The sequence below is a fragment of the Anas platyrhynchos genome, chromosome W (assembly GCF_047663525.1).
Source record: "Anas platyrhynchos isolate ZD024472 breed Pekin duck chromosome W, IASCAAS_PekinDuck_T2T, whole genome shotgun sequence".
NCBI lineage: Eukaryota > Metazoa > Chordata > Aves > Anseriformes > Anatidae > Anas > Anas platyrhynchos.
Genome location: NC_092620.1, coordinates 3,157,435 through 3,172,061, shown reverse-complemented (window position 1 = coordinate 3,172,061; position 14,627 = coordinate 3,157,435). Strand labels below are relative to the sequence as shown.

General features: G+C 45.3%; 1 pseudogene; it reads right to left on the bottom strand.

Annotated features, from left to right (window-relative positions):
• The window catches only part of LOC140000521 (endogenous retrovirus group V member 2 Env polyprotein-like), a 187,690-nt pseudogene extending 173,366 nt beyond the window's left edge, over positions 1-14,324 (bottom strand).
• Between the last annotated feature and the right edge of the window lie 303 nt (positions 14,325-14,627).

Genomic DNA, 14,627 nt, shown 5'->3' with positions numbered 1-14,627 from the left:
GGACTTGCTTTTCAAGGCCCAGGATGGTGTTCCGGGCGGTGGCATGAGGCACAGGATATGTTTCCAGCCATCCGGTGGTTGCTTCCACCATTGTAAGTACGTGGCGCTTGCCATTGCGAGTTTGAGGGAGTGTGATGGAATCAATCTGCCAGGCCTCTCCATATTTATATTTCAGCCATCGTCCTCCATACCAAAGAGGCTTTGACCGTTTGGCTTGCTTGATTGCAGCACATGTTTCACAGTCATAAATGACCTGTGCTATAGCGTCCATGGTCAGGTCCACCCCTCGATCACGAGCCCATCTGTATGTTGCATCTCTACCTTGATGGCCTGAGGTGTCATGGGCCTATCGGGCTATAAATAATTCACCTTTATGCTGCCAATCCAGGTCCACCTGAGCTACTTCAATCTTAGCAGCCTGATCTACCTGCTGGTTGTTTTGATGTTCTTCAGTAGCCCGATTCTTGGGCACATGAGCATCTACGTGGCGTACTTTCACAGCCAGGTTCTCTACCCGAGCAGCAATATCTTGCCACAATGCAGCAGCCCAGATGGGTTTGCCCCTGCGCTGCCAGTTGTTTTGCTTCCATTACTGTAACCATCTCCACAGGGCATTTGCTACCATCCATGAATCGGTGTAGAGATAGAGAACTGGCCATTTTTCTCGTTCAGCAATGTCTAAAGCCAGCTGAATGGCTTTCACTTCTGCAAACTGACTCGATTCACCTTCTCCCTCAGCAGCTTCTGCAACTCGTCTCGTAGGACTCCATACAGCAGCCTTCCATCTCCGATGCTTCCCCACAATACGACAGGACCCATCAGTGAACAGGGCATATTTCTTTTCATTCTCTGGTAACTGGTTGTACAGTGGGGCTTCTTCAGCACGACCCACCTCCTCCTCTGATGATATCCCAAAGTATTTGCCTTCTGGCCAGTCCATGATCACTTCCAATATTTCTGGGCGACTGGGGTTTCCTATTCGAGCCCGCTGAGTAATCAGTGCAACCCACTTGCTCCATGTAGCATCAGTTGCATGATGCGTAGAGGGGACCCTTCCCTTGAACATCCAGCCTAGTACCGGCAATCGGGGTGCTAGGAGGAGCTGCGCTTCAGTACCGACCACCTCCGAAGCAGATCGAACTCCTTCATATGCTGCCAATATCTCCTTTTCAGTTGGAGTATAGCGGGCCTCAGATCCTCTGTATCCCCGACTCCAAAACCCCAGGGGCCGACCTCGAGTTTCCCCAGGTTCTTTCTGCCAGAGGCTCCAGGTGGGGCCATTCTCCCCGGCTGCAGTGTAGAGCACATTCTTTACATCTGGTCCTGTTCGAACTGGCCCAAGGGCTACTGCATGGACTATTTCCTGCTTGATTTGTTCAAAGGCTTGTCGCTGTTCAGGGCCCCATTCAAACTCATTCTTCTTACGGGTTACTTGGTAGAGCGGGTTTACAATCAGACTGTAATTTGGGATGTGCATTCTCCAAAACCCCACAACACCTAGGAAAGTCTGTGTTTCTTTTTTGTTAGTTGGTGGAGACATAGCTGTTATTTTGTTGATCACATCCATTGGGATTTGACGACGTCCATCTTGCCATTTTATTCCTAAAAACTGGATCTCTCGTGCAGGTCCTTTGACTTTATTTTGTTTTATGGCAAAACCGGCTTTCAGAAGGATTTGGACTATTTTCTTCCCTTTCCCGAAAACTTCTTCTGCTGTGTCACCCCACACAATAATGTCATCAATGTACTGCAGGTGTTCAGGAGCTTCCCCCTGCTCTAGCGCAGACTGGATCAGTCCATGGCAAATGGTAGGGCTGTGTTTCCACACCTGGGGCAGCCGATTCCAAGTATATTGGACTCCCCTCCAAGTGAAGGCAAATTGTGGCCTGCACTCTGCTGCTAGAGGGATGGAGAAAAATGCATTAGCGATCTCAATTGTGGCGTACCACTTGGCTGCCTTCGACTCAAGTTCATACTGAAGTTCCAGCATGTCCAGCACTGCAGCACTCAGTGGTGGCGTGACTTCGTTCAGGCCACGATAGTCCACTGTTAGTCTCCACTCACCATTAGACTTTCGCACTGGCCATATGGGACTTTTGAAAGGTGAATGGGTCTTGCTGATCACTCCTTGGCTCTCCAATTGACGAATTAGCTTATGGATGGGAATCAGGGAGTCTCGGTTGGTGCGATATTGCCGCCGGTGCACAGTTGTGGTAGCGATTGGCACTTGCTGTTCTTCGACCCTCAGCAACCCCACAACAGAGGGGTCCTCTGAGAGACCAGGCAAGGTAGATAATTGTTTAATGCCCTCTGTCTCTAAGGCAGCTATACCAAAAGCCCACCGGAACCCTTTTGGGTCCTTGCAATATCCTCTTCTAAGATAGTCTATGCCAAGGATACATGGAGCATCCGGGCCAGTCACAATGCGGTGCTTTTGCCACTCATTCCCAGTCAGACTCACTTCAGCCTCCAATACAGTCAACTGCTGAGATCCCCCTGTCACTCCACAAATATAGATGGGCTCTGGTCCTTTATAGCTCGATGGCATTATAGTACATTGTGCACCGGTGTCTACTAAAGCCTTATACTTCTGTGCGTCTGACGTGCCAGGCCATTGAATCCACACAGTCCAATAAACTCGATTGTCCCTTTCCTCCCCCTGGCTGGAGGCAGGGCCCCCCTAATCCTGGTCAGAATCTTCTTCGTTTCTGTGTTTGAAGGACTGTCTTCTGGAAGTTGGAGCAGCAAACTTTTCAGAGAATCCCTTTTTCCTGATTGTTTTCTTTTGCAACTCACGTACCCGTGCCTCTAGGGTCGCGGTAGATTTTCCATCCCATTTTCTCATGTCCTCTCCATGGTCTCGTAAGTAAAACCACAGGCACGGGGTGAGTACCCACCATATCGTCTTCCTTGTGTGGGTGAACGCCTACCCCTGACAGCTGAGACACTGCTTTGTACAGGTATGGAGGAGAATAATCTCTCTTCAAGTTGGTGAAACTTTTCAGAAAGTTTCTCCCAAGTGTTCTCTTTTGGTCGTTGGACACTGGTTGGTTCAGGTTGGGGGGAAGATAGATTCTCTTTAAGTTGGTGGACCTCTTCAGAAAGTTTCTGCACAGCTGAGACGCAGGCCTGTAAGGAAGAGGAGAGACTTTCTTCGTACTGCCGGAGTTGTTTAGCTACTTCATCCACTGTGGGTTCCTCATCCTCTTTCCAGGCCATTATTGCCAATGAGCTGGCATATGATGATGGTGCACTCCGTACAAACTTCCGCCACATGGGTCATGTACACTTGACTTCATCTGGGTCTTTGGATGTTTGTCTGAGGTCTGGATCCTCATAAATCACTTCCCGTACGGCTAATTCCCTCAGGTACTGGATTCCCTTCTCCATAGTGGTCCACTTGCCTGGTAGACATAAAAGTTCTTCCTTGAAGGGATACCTTTCCCTCACAGCTGAGAGGAGACGCCTCCAGAGGCTGGTGGATTGTGCTCCATCTGCAATTGCTTTGTCAATGCCGGCGTCTCGAGCAAGGGATCCCAGCCGCTTGGCTTCCCTGCCGTCTAATTCCACACAATTGGCTCCAGAGTCCCAGCACCGGAGCAGCCAGGTAACAAGCTGCTCACCTATACAGCGACCAAAATCTTTTCGCACGTCTCGTAGCTCGCGCTTGTTTAGGCTTCGGGTAGTTGCTGTTGATTTTTCGACATCCTCATCTTCCTCCTCCTGAATCCTTGATGGCCCAGCGTCGTCGTCATCTTCGTCATCTCTATACCTAGTTTTGGCAGAAGCCTTACCTGGATTGGCAGAAGACTCTCTGCGTTCTAAACGACCTGAATCTCTATACCATTTTTTCACCTTCTCTACAGGGGCAGCTTGCACTGCTACTGCTCGTTTCTCTGACTTTGTTACAGGGTCTGCCACAGAGGTTGGAATACCCTCTGCAGGGTCAACTTGCACTGCTACAGCTCGTTTCTCTGACCTTGTTACAGGGTCTGCCACAGGGGTTGGAATACCCTCTGCAGGATCAACTTGCACTGCTACAGCTTGTTTCTCTGACCCCATTACAGGGGTTGGAATACCCTCTGCAAGATCAACTTGCACTGCTACAGCTCGTTTTTCTGACACAGCCACAGGAGCTGGAGCGGCTGCAGGAGCTGGAGCAGTTGCAGGAACCGGAGCTGGAGCGGCTGCAGGAGCTGGAGCTGGAGCAGTTGCAGGAGCTGGGACTGGAGTAGCGGCAGGAGCTGGGACTGGAGCACTTGCAGGAGCTGGGACTGGAGCACTTGCAGGAGCTGGGACTGGAGCGGCTGCAGGAGCTGGAACTGGAGCGACTGCAGGAGCTGGAACTGGAGCGGCTGCAGGAGCTGGGGCTGGAGCGGCTGCGGAAGCTGGAACTGGAGCGGCTGCAGGAACCAGAGCTGGAGCGGCTGCGGGAGCTGGGACTGGAGCGGCTGCAGGAGCTGGAACTGGTGCGGCTGCAGGAGCTGGGGCTGGAGCGGCTGCAGAAGCTGGAACTGGAGCGACTGCAGGAGCTGGGACTGGAGCGGCTGCAGGAGCTGGGACTGGAGCAGCTGCAGGAACCAGAGCTGGAGCGGCTGCAGGAGCTGGGACTGGAGTGGCTGCAGGAACCGGAGCTGGAGCGGCTGCAGAATCCACCGTAGGGGTCACAGTGGCCGTTGGATCTGTCACAGGGCTTGGAGTGGCTGCAGGGTCTGTCACTAAGTTGATAGCAGTATCAATGGCAGCTCGATAGGCATGAGCCAGGCCCCAGCACGTTACAATGATTTGTGTTACTTTGGAACTGCCAGAATCATGACACCTTTTTTTCAAGCATTCTGCCAGTTTTTGAGGATTTTGCCATTGTTCAGGGGTGAATTTCCAAAACACTGGGGGTGCCAACTGCTCTAGATGCCTGCCCATATCCACCCATACTCCCTGCCACCCACAACTATACTGCCTCCGGGCAGATCTCCGGATGAGCTTCCTAAGTAGTTGTTTAACTTTAAGCAGGATCTGAAGTGCATTCAGGAGGCAGAACAACAAGACTATGGTAGTCTGAGTATCCCAAGAATATTCAATATCTTGGAGAGCTATTGTGACAAGCTCAGGGGATAAGAGGGTGGTGAAGGAGGAAGGCAAAGTGATCCAGGAGGATACAGGGGTGGTGAAGGAGAAAGGGAGAGTAATCAAGTAAGAAAAAATATCTTCCCCTTTCCCCTCCACAGATTGACTCTCTAACGGAGAAAAACAATAGGTATAATTGCTAATAGTTCCCAAGATACTGTTTCCAAAGTACAGAGTCCACGATGTTACTGAGTATAAATACCAAGTTAGAGTCATGACCAGATATCTTATTGTCTCCTAAGCCATTGCTATAACACTCAGTACCATAATGATCTGAAACCAGGGCCCGGAGAGGATAAACAACACTACAGAGAGCAAATACGGAAAATAATGTACTATAATACTCAATTTGGAAAACAGGCGCAGCAGAGTTGAGATTAAAGCAATCAGCATCATGACAAGGGACTATTAAGCAGGTCTAATCCTTACACCAATTTTAGTTTAACACACTCTGGTCAGATCTGCCGTTATCTCAACCTTTCGGGCCCCACGTTGGGCGCCAAAAAGACTGTCGTGGTTTAACCCGGCCGGCAGCTAAACACCACGCAGCCGTTCGCTCAACCTCCCCCCTCCCTCTCTGGGACAGGGGAGAGAAATGGAAAGTGAAGCCCGTGAGTTGAGATAAAGACAGCTTAATAAGACAGGAAAATAATAATAACAAAAAAAATAATAACAATAATAATAATAATACAATGGTGATAATAGGAGTCCGGCCCCCTCCCCCAGGCTAGCCACCCCTATATATTGTTTAGCATGACGTCAGATGGGATGGAATACCCCTTTGGCTAGTTTGGGTCACCTTTCCTGGGTCTGTCCCCTCCCAGCTCTTACTGCACCCCCAGCCTGCCCGTTGGCAGGACAGAGCAAAAGGCTGAGATGTCCTTGGCTTAGTGTAAGCACTGCTCTGCAACAATTAAAGCATCGGGGTGTTATCAGCACTCTTCTCATCCTAAGCCAAAACACAGCATTCCACCAGCTACTAGGAAGAAAATTAATTCTGTTCTAACTGAAACCAGGACAAGTAGGCTTTTGAAGGGAGATTTTTGCTGGACCACTGACTCCATAAGACTTAACCATCCAAGCCCCTGCGTTAACTTTTTGCTGCTAAGATGTCTTACACTGACATTCCTGAGGGTAAGTGGCTCACCTGCTCTATTTAGGAAACAGACTTTCAATGAAACTACTAATCCTGACGGTAAGTATGAATCACTTTACAGAGTTGTTAAGTTATATTAGTTTTATGCATTTACCACTGTTTTTTCCAGAAAGGAAGTGTTCAAAAAGGATAAGAAACCCATGGACTTCATTTGTAATTTGTGTCCAAGAAGCACATTGGCCTAACCAAAACAAGTTAAACAGTTGCCTGGCAATTCAGACACACCTAGAACATCTGAACTCAACCTATCTTGCATCAATAAGACTATAAAATGGTGATAACCATGGCAGAAGTTACTATATCATGTAGGTAAGCTAATGCTGGGCCAGGTAAGACATCAGTATGGACTTAGCAAATCAAAGGGAAAAAAATCTCACATAAAATTTGTGCTTTAAATAACATTTTGTTATTATGAACATATTTACTATCATGTCTACCATAACAAAAACAGAACATCAGCAAACCATGGGGAATGCAGTTTTCATATGTAGCATTTTAAAAGGTAACTAAGGCTGGCTTTGGGCTACTTAGATGAAACTTGGGTGCATAAGCAGAAATATCATGCAGAGGAATGCCTGTATGGACCCTTCCAAAAGCCCAGATATTTAAACCTTATGTTTTGCTAAGATGTCAACATTGGCTCACCACTGAAGTGATGATCTCCACCCTTGAGAAGATCACAAACAGTCCCCACACTCCATACTTTCAGTTCACGTGATGATCTTCTGGATGCAGTTTAACAGTATGAAGTAGCCATATGGGACACTTGACACTTCCAGAGACATCACATGTGAAAACACTGTGAAACACTGCCTACTATTCGCACAGTGCCATACGTCTTAAACAAGGTGCACTAAAATAACGAGGCAAAGAGACCCCTGTAGAATAGACTTGCTGTGAAAAGCCTCCATATGTTCAACCAGTCCTTTACAACAGGTAGGTTACAAAAGCCCCACAACTACTCAGAGTAAAAATGGCACTAGTCACTGACAGTAGAAGCTTCTTCACGTTGTCCATCTGTACACCACAATTCTGTCACAGACACTTCTCAAATACAACACTAATATGCTGAGGACAAAACCAAAAGAAACCATGCAATTTTCCACCATGAAGATTCCCAAGTCTGTTAATTATAGCATATCAGTAACTATCAGTCACGCAGGTATTGTTGCAAGTCAAAAAGTGTGATGAGCTTAAAATTATTTACATACACATGTATATACATATTCATTCCTATATAACTCTTATATAACATTTACAGGCATAATTTTGTGCATGCACAAGTGAGTGAGGAATAGAGAGAAAGCATGTGTGATATATTACTTATTTAGAAATTAAGTAAACAGTTTTAGGAACTGCACTACAGTTACTGATATGACTGTGACCACATCTCACCTGCCCTCAGTACAAGCATAGCAGATAAGTTCTTTTTCTCTGACTTCAGAAGGACTTTGGTAGACCTGATAAAACTGCCAGTGTTTTATCCAACTCATTTCTCTGCATTTCCCAAATAAAAGTTGTGCTTTTCTTCAGCATATAGAATAATTTTCCTATATCTAAACTGAAATTTTTCAGTACTTTCTCATATATAGGCCCAGTCAGCTGCCTGACTATAATAACGACAGCAGCAAATTATCATAGCAGTGGAGCAACAATAATTTACATCATCTGATCATTTTTCACTGAACCTTAATATTGCAATATATCCTAGATACGGTCTAGAAAGTAATGAAAATTTATTGAAGTTTCTACTCTGCCTCCTAATGAACCAATTTCATTAAATTAAGAACATACACTTTAATTCACCCAAAAGATCCTGTAAATGCTAGGAATGTTTGTCTTGCGTAGTCACAGCTAACCTCCAGGGTCAATGGAACAAGAACTGGCCTTTCATATGCATGAGACAGCACATGCGTGTGTCCCTTACATTCCTAAGTATTCCTAAGTATTAAGTATTCCTAAGTAATTAGAACCAGTGATTGTCCCAAAGGAGAAGAAAAGGAGGAAAAAAAATGACTCCTTTCTCCAATACTTTGTCCCCACCCCCACTTTCTCAGCATTACTCAAAGCACGCTGTATGGTAGAGCAGAGATACCAGCTGGCTGTCAGGTCAGCTTTCCCTGCCCAGGAGAAAGCAGCATCCAGCGAGAGGGAGGCAGCAGAAGGGGAGAGCGGATGTTGCCAAGTCTTTTGACTTGTGGAGGGGGGGCTAAGTGGATACAACCCTAAGCAGGAATGACTCGAGCACAAAGGTTAGTCGCGCTATTTTCAATGTCCCTCTGTGAGGCACCAATAACCATGGATCCCATACTAGTTTTACTCTACTTACTCCAAACAACTCACCTTTATTCACCCATCCCATTACTGTAAACTCAAAATAGACTTGCTGTCTCCAGTTGATGAATACAGGACAAATATGGTGGCTGTGTTCTTTGGCTGCAGTTTGAATGTTGAGAACAAGAACATTTCATTCAGTGTAGGATCGCCAAGTGCTTGTTGCAGGAAGTTTGTTATCACTCTCTTGTTGGAATATGAAAGAAGATCAATAACTGAAAAATAAAGTTTCAACAGCAGCTTAAATACAATAATGAGCAGAGAAGAACTCTGCCTGAAGGTTGTTCATCCCCATGCCACCCTGTAGAAGATTGCACATTCTTCTCTATTTCCATATAGATACTCTAAAATTACACAAAATGTTCTTCCTAAAATAAGGAATATAAAAAAAGAAGTGAATAATATGAAAATATTACATAGATTTTGTTGCAACTGACTACCTTTCTGTGACTCTTTTTTTTAAAGGAATTATTCATAATTTAGAAAAACAGAAATAGTCTTCAAATTGATGTTCTCAAATACTTCCAGGTAGGTCTCCAAGATTCATGTCTTTTGCGATGCACCTCAACAGAAAGCTTTTCAAACTATTTCATAAATTCAAATGAATATTTTCATTACATTCAGAATCCAGCATCAACATTTTCAGACAGATTTCCAGTGTGCTTATCCTAAGAAATATTTTGATGACATTTGCAGGGCATCAATTAAAATGCTAAAGAGCCAGGTAAGTAATAAGATATTCATAGCCTCCGTCTCACTTCACTGACTTCTGAGAAGATATAATATATAAATAAGACTCATCTTTCCCTTCTGGCACAGATAACAAAGAAAGACAGGCCTGACAAAAAAAAAATAACCCTGAAGGCATAGTGAAAGGTGTTTCCAATTTTTCTTTTTAATTTTCGCACAGTATATCAGCAAAGAGTCTAAGTATTATACTCATAATTATGCCCGCTATCCCCCTCATAGCACTGAAACAACAAGCTGGGTTATTCCTCGGTGTTCCTAAATCTATGATGTCTCCAAACTCAAACTATTACATGAGGCTTCTTGGTAAACTCCTATTCCAGCCTGCTGCCATCAGAGCAGTATATACATTATATCCTTCCAATGAAGACTGATAAATGACTATACACAAGCACTATTTAAATATACAGGTATATTTAGTAGTTGCATACCACTGCCACTCCAACAGGCCTATCAGAGCTGGGCCATCCTTTTCCCTCAGAGACAGACCATCACCTACAAAGCTGGGATCATCCTACTAACCCAGTGTTTCCATACTGAAAATGAGCTGAAGGGCACTCAAGAGTGCTCAGAGGACAATCATATGGGCACATGGTCCTACCCACAGCCATATGGTAAACCTTATTCCCTTAAATTAGAGCCCATCTTTGTGCTGCTTCCATTGCTCTTTCTGAAGCATCCATTCATTTGGACACTGATGTCATTTACAAAAAAGAAGTGAAGATGTTTTTCCATTCACCTCATAAAAGAATGTAGATTTTAGCTCAAGTCTACACCCATACTGAGTTCAAGGATTCTACAATTCTACTGAGAGTTTTCATAGAATCACAGAATCATTAAGGTTGGAAAAAACCTTCAAGATCATCTGGTCCAACCATCTCCCTACCACCAATGTCGCCCACTAAACCACGTCCCTAAGCACCACATCCAACCTTTCCTTGAACACCCCCAGGGATAGTGACTCCACCACCTCCCTGGGCAACCTGTTCCAATGCCTGACTACTCTTTCTGAGAAGGAATGTCTCTTCATTTCCAACCTGAACATCCCCTGGCACAACTTGAGGCCATTCCCTCTAGTCCTATCGCTAGTTATCTGCGAGAAGAGGCCAACCCCCAGCTCCCCACACCTCCCTTTCAGGTAGTTGTAGAGAGCAATAAGGTCTCCCCTGAGCCTCCTCTTCCCCAAACTAAACAACCCCAGTTCCCTCAGCCACTCCCCATAGGACTTGTGTTTCAGGCCCTTCACCAGCTTCATAGCCCTTCTCTGGACACGCTCCAGGGCCTTGATGTCCTTCTTGCACTGAGGGGCCCAAAGCTGAACACAGTACTCGAGGGGTGGCCTCACCAGAGCAGAGTACAGGGGGACGATCACCTCCCTTTTCCTTCTGGTTACACTGTTCCTGATACAAGCCAGGATGCCGTTGGCCTTCTTGGCTACCTACACACACTGCTGGCTCATGTTCAGGTGAGCATCGACTAGCACACCCAGGTCCTTTCCTCTGCACAGCTTTCCAGCCACTCTGCCCCAGGCCTGTAGCGTTGCATGAGGTTGTTGTGGCCAAAGTGCAGGACCCGGCACTTGACCATGTTGAACCTCATCCCATTGGCCTCTGCCCATTGACCCAACCTGTCCAGGTCTCTCTGCAGGGCCTTCCTACCCTCCAGCAGATCGACACTTCCCCCCCAGCATGGTGTCATCTGCAAACTTACTGTGGGTACACTCAATTTCCTCACCCAAATCACCCTACACAAAAGGGATTGGGCCCTTGGCCTGCATGCCCTTGTATATTGTTGTTAAACAAGTAAGAAACATACCTAAGATGAATTGGACAAATTCTCTCCCTTTCATTCAGTTCAGATTTACAGCACCCCAGGACAATCATGGCTCCCACTGAAACCAGTGATCCAGACAGCGGCGGCGAAAGGCTGGGTATTTCAGCACATTTGGTCCACAGAAAGCAAAACAGTTCCTCAAACAAAAGACTGAAATGCAACTCACTACTCTGTACAACACCATTTTTCAGGCAATAACCATTACTATACAGCTGTGTCCTCAAATGGAACACTGGAAAACAGCACTTAAGCCTGACAGGAAAAAAGTTAGCTATCACATTTTGTTCAGTCCTTCTAGTTCTATTGGTTGATTTCATACAAAACACAGGAGTATTATAAAAGTAATGATTAGACACCAGCAAACTTCTGTCTAATCTTACAGAAAATTTTAATTGATTTTTTTATAATTTGTATATTTAAATGAATGCTCAAATTAGTCTGCTTGATAGTTGCATTCCATAAAGCATGCTGCCTGATCTAGATCCTTCGGCAGCATGTTACTGAACCCTCTCTTGGGGTATCTTCACTAATAGCATGTAGAGGTGTGAGAATCTATCCTTTGCTTTAACTTACACGTGTGCTAGCAAAAGTGGCTAGCAGAAGAACAGTGTGATTAAGAAAACCTCATTCTCCACCCTAAGTAGAGCTGGAAGGCTCAGCGCAGGGACTGCTGTTTAACGGGGAGGGGCGTCAGCAGGCCTATTGGTTGGGCTGCCCCGGGCTGAGGGGGTGGGAAGGGGCAGGGCCTGGCCGCTGTGGGGTGGAGGGGGTCAGGGTGCAAGGTGGGGAAGGGTCTGCCCGTGGGGCCCCAGCCGGGGATAGCAGGCGGCTGGGTGTGTGTTGGGGGGCGACAGTCTGGGTATGGCCTGTGGCATTTTCAATAATTTCTAATGTGTCTGAGATATTTACAACATCTTTTTCTAATTGGTGGTTGATGAAATCAACCACCTTACAAAACTATGGAATCCCGTGAGTCTCATCACGAGGGGGTTATTCGAAACAGTACATGTTTGTCTCCATAAGGTCCGGACTATTCCCGGAGGTGGTTCAGTGAATATACCCCTTCGAGGGCTAAGATAGCCCCCAATACAATGACCCTTCCAATTTAAGGGTAAGCTTTTTCTAGCACGCCCATCTCCACATAGCCAATAGAATCCTTTTTGTAGCTTGCAAATTTGCATGAGAGAATTGAGGCCGTGAGATCCTGAGTTCGTATCCTTTTTATCAGCACATATTGTGACACCTACACCATTATCTCTAATTTTAGTAACATTTCTGCCATACTACAGTTGTCGGGTTCCAGGGCTAAATAACTAAGTGGACCTGTACCTACGCATGGGGTTTTATCGTTTAAGCATCTGGTGTATATGTTAACATTTTCATGTGGGAGTAGTTCAAATCTCTCTCCTAGATGTACACAATCATCCTTGCCAAATGGACATGTTCCATTTCTTAGGTGCACAAAGGTCAATGTCCAATTCATAATTCTAGGTTGCCTCTAGGCAGCACTGTGTATACCCAACAGTCAGGAAGGTTGAAACTATTACTCACTGCCTGTGTGAGTTTCACATAGGTATTGTGCACCTACTGTTCAGTTTCCTTGACCAATGATACCATTAAGACTGTGAGAAATGCAACCTTCCAGGTCACACCTGAGTAACCTTCCATGGGGTCTTGTGTGCCTTTTTCACTCTGGTGTGATGGATCCAGGCATTCTGTTCCTTGATTCTGATCGCTGTGACCTGGAACGGTCCTTCCCACTGTGGTTTCAAGGTCTTCTCTGCAAGAGACTTTACATACACATAATCTCCAGGTTGTCTATTGCGCACCGGTCCATCTAACCCTCTACCCGGAGTCCCACTCACATGCTTTCCAATTTAATTAAGCTGTTTACCTAAAACCACTATATAGGAGGTCATAATTTCATCCCCAGCTTGCATGGATATTCCTCTTCATATGCCATAGGGTTGTCCATATAATATTTCAAAGGAGCTTAGCCCTTCCTTTGCCCTTGGTCTAGTTCGTATATGCAAAAGGGCTAAAGGAAGATACTGAGGCCAGGCCAAATTTGCATCTTGTCCTAATTTCACACTTTGTTGTTTGATTAAGTGGTTCATTTTTACTACTTGGCCACTCGACTGAGGACGATATGTGGTGTGAAGTAATTTGTTGTACCACTTTTGCCCCTGTCAGAGGATATAGTTGCTGAAACCCCAAAATGAGATATTATTTCTTGTATCTTAATTACCTCCCCAGCCTTGGCTGTTCTAGTTGGGAATGCTTCTGGCCATCCTGAAAATGTGTCAGTTAATACCGACAAATACTGATACTCCCCTTTTCTTGGGAGTTCAAAAAAAATTAATTTACCACTGTTTGGAGCTTGATTACTTTTATACCTGTCTAACAATGATATACAAATTAGGCCCTATTCATTTTCTATTTAAAAACTCTTATACTACTTCAGCTCCCCAGAATGCTTTATTATGTTTTCCAATCACCATTCAATTTAAAATGGTATCACAATTCTCCCATCATTTATTTGCATTAAACCTGCAGGTAACATTTTCTGTTTACATCTTAGAATATTATACTTCATTTTCTAAAGCTTTTGTTAATGCTTGTTTTTCTGTTCCTGGTAATAGTGCCAAAATTTGACTTTCAGATGCCTGTTCTGCCACCCCTTTGGCTCCTGCATCAGCCAATCTATTCCCCCTTTCAATATCAGTATCCCCTGCTTGATGTCCTTTAGTGTCAACTTTAGTAGGCAGGTATACCGCTCAGAGCAATTTCAGTATCTCTTCTGCATGTTTAAAAGTCCTCTCTCCTTCTAAATTGCCCTGTGTGCATCCACCACACCTAAGGCATATTTCAAATCTGTCCAAATGTTTGGCAGTTCAAAAGCTCTTATCAAGGCGATGATTTCCACCTTTTGGGCTGATGTTTGTTCGCCTCCTGTGAGGCGAAGTCCCTGGCAGATAAAGCTGCTGCCATCTATATACCAGTCCTCCACGTCTTCTAGGGGTGTATCCTTTAAGTCTGGTCAGCTGGAGTATACCGTGTCCATGGTCTTGATGTAATCATGAATGGGTAATCTGTAAACTCTGTTACTGAGGAAAGAGGCTGGGTTCATAGTATTAGTGCCGAAAAAAAAAAAGTAAACTAATAGTCCATTATACACATTCCTTTTCTTCTTCAGTAGCTATCATTTGCATATTGCAACAGTGTCCCCTTTTCCCGAAGGGGTCTTTCAAGCTTCAAGATCACAGTTCCCGAATATGGTGAGGCTATTCTTGAACCCCTGTGGTAACACTGTCCAAGTAAGCTGAGTTTTCCATCCTCTATTAGGATTTTCCCATTCAAAGGCAAAGAGTTTCTGGCTTTCAGTTGCCACAGGCAGTCAGAAAAAGGCATCCTTTAAATCTAGTACCATGAA